This window comes from Clupea harengus, chromosome 21 (genome assembly GCF_900700415.2).
Source record: "Clupea harengus chromosome 21, Ch_v2.0.2, whole genome shotgun sequence".
NCBI classification, from domain to species: Eukaryota; Metazoa; Chordata; class Actinopteri; order Clupeiformes; family Clupeidae; genus Clupea; species Clupea harengus.
The window spans coordinates 12,616,942-12,619,780 of NC_045172.1; the positions used below are offsets into that span (position 1 = coordinate 12,616,942).

Below are 2,839 nucleotides of genomic sequence, written 5' to 3' on the forward strand. Positions count from 1 at the left end.
ATCAAACACTAAAGGCACACAAAACTGTTTCTATACACTTTTATTGTCAGAAAGATTGCTAGAAAGAATGCCACAGTGCTTTTTAAAGATAGTTATTAAATGTAATAGCTGGTACATATGTAATAAATACAAAAAAAAGTATAATAAAAACATTGATTACAAAATTACACTTTGTGCCATACTGTAAACAAAGGAATACTTTATATATGTGTATCACCTTTTATTCTCTTATACAATGTAAACTTTGCTTAGACGTTACAAGGTATTTGGCGTACAGAAGCTTTGTTGGCTGGTGTTGGGGCTATCTGGGCCGGAGAATCAGGGTCGTCCTGCCGTCCTGAGTTGTGCTCCAGATACGAAGAGTGTTCCCTGATGCTCAAAGGAAGGTATACGGGGTTCAGACCTGCCCTCGATTGAACCTTGACACATAGCTGGCTACAACTTCCCGCTTGTCAGGTTTCTCAAACTGGGCAGAGAGATCCGCGGGTATTGGGATCTTCAGCACCTCATTCACATATGGGGCCGGGTCTGAAAAACCTTGTGAAAGATGAGGTCCAACAGGTTATCCACGTACTCCGTAATACAAAAAAAAAAATCCAAAACTTTTACATTGTTTTTATTTATTGTTTATATTGTATTTATTATTTTATTTTATAATTATTTTGCAATTATATTATTCTATTTATTATGAAGACCATTTAAAGACAGCAGTTAATGTATATGTTATTTAAGTTTCACATACTGTTTGTACATTGTTTGACTTGGTGGAATTTCAAATAAAGCCTGTGACTCACGGAAGGTTGGCTCTGCTTTCACCGGCTTTGCAGTGCACTCGCCCTTCTTGTATTTTGGGAAGTTCACTTTAAATAGCGGCTCACCAGCTGAACTTGTTGCTTGGGGACGCCCAGCATTTTCATTGAAATGCAGGACTGCCAGGTAGAGTCTTTGGGGAGAAAATAATACTTATAAGAGCATGTGTGTATGCGTGTATAATATTTTGTATAATACATAATAGGTATACATTTCTTTGAAAAAATTATCGTACTGTTACCTGCATAACATTCCAAGAAAAGGAAAGACTACGTTTTTGGGCGCAAAACGCAGAATGACGCTGTGGAAAGACTCCAACGACGAGGTCTGGTAGTGAGGGCTCAGCTTCCCCACATCTTTCAGAACCCTCTTGTTGGTCAACACCTTCTCTAATCTGCTGAAGGCTGGTGTCCCTGTAAAAAAAGGGGGAAAACATAACTATAGATTCAAAATGATTATGGCATTGGTTATTAGGTTTGTTTATATATATGTATTTATACATATAAATTGTACTGAGGCAACGAAATGCAGTTAGCATCTAACCAGAAGTGCAAAATCAGAAGAGTGCAGAGTATGTGCAAAGTGGTAATATAAAAGTGTATAAATAGAATATATACAGTATGGTATAAGATACAAGTGATATGAACAGTAAGCAGCATGTTTTGGTAAATGCAGGTGAGTCTCTTAGCTGCTAAACACGTCCTTCATGAACAAAAAAAGTGCCCATTTAACATGTATGACCCCATCATTGTTGTGTCGAAGGTGTCAACAGGAGGGCTAATTGCCTTGAATCATATTTGCAGGCAGACTATTAACACCTCCACCCCAACACAAGCATTTTCACAAAGGAATGTTTTTTGGATGAGAGAACTATTTTTCATAAAGACATTATATACTTCGACACAAATTCCTCTCCATAGACATCCAAAAGAACTATCTACTGTATAAGTAAGCCTAGATTAAAATAGGCTAGCCTAACTGTTCACACAAAAATTCGTTGGCCATATCTTTAGCGATTGATATACATCAGCTGGCTCCTACACACTACAAGATGCTAATGTCGCTAAGTTTTACACAAAGCCTATAATTTCACTGCCAGGTTATTTTAGTGTTAACATCTCGAAGTCCTAACAAATAGTTCACAGAAATGTTCTTGCTGTTTGCGGTAGGCACTATATACCCATGCAAACGTAAATTATCACACCTATTACATCCAAACGAACTGCTGTGCAAGGCAGACATGACTAGCCTAATGCATCACATTGCCAACAGAAAAATTCAAACACATTGGCCACATTTCTAGCGAACTTTTAACTGCTACAGCTATATACACCAGCTGGCTCCGAGGCAAGGTCTTACACGCTAATGTTAAAAAAGTTATAGTTATTTTTTAACTAAAGGTTATTGTTCGCGAAAATTACACATACTAGTTCCCCAAAACGCAACAATGCTAACATCCCCCATCAACATTCCTAACGTCCCTAACCACCCACACTAAATGGTCAATGCACGTACCAGAATTATTTAAAAAAAAATACTTACATTTCCCTCGTCTGAAATGCGAAGGATAGATGGTACTGAACCCGCTTGCAAGGTCAATCTTGTTGCGAGTCCAGCGTTATATTCACCCAGGTTGGCAAAACAGTCCAATTCAAAATGGTTTGCGCACACAAACAGAATTTTGCCAATTCTTTCCGGGACATTGCCTTCAAAAATGAAATCCATCCATTTCACTCTTGTCTCTTCTGAGGTTGGAACATGATGTATAGATCTGTGAGGATCTATGCAGCCGACCACAACGCATCTTGAGGACTTTGTTTGCTGCATGCTGCTAGCTAGCTATTCAGAGTATATCTGAGCTTTGCAATAACGGCTTTGATGCCCTCTGGCAAATGTTTTATATGTAACGAGTGTGTGTGGGGGGCGGGGGATGAGGTGGGGGGTGGGCCAAGGCCATGTAGGGAACCTCCCAATGTCTTGTGACAGGCCAAGACACGGGAATCTCATTCGTAGACTAAATCATGACGTT

General features: G+C 39.1%; 1 long non-coding RNA gene across 2 annotated transcripts; it reads right to left on the reverse strand.

Annotated features, from left to right (window-relative positions):
- Window positions 1-660: 660 nt before the first annotated feature.
- On the reverse strand, window positions 661-2,571 carry LOC116218190. 2 transcript variants are annotated; one of them, XR_004162722.2, is made up of 3 exons: window positions 2,353-2,571; window positions 1,052-1,223; window positions 661-943 (listed from the first exon to the last, which is right to left on the reverse strand). It is a non-coding gene; the product is annotated as an uncharacterized LOC116218190 (long non-coding RNA). The 2 variants fall into 2 exon arrangements; XR_006151469.1 differs by lacking the exon at window positions 2,353-2,571 and having other exon boundaries at window positions 1,052-2,338.
- Between the last annotated feature and the right edge of the window lie 268 nt (window positions 2,572-2,839).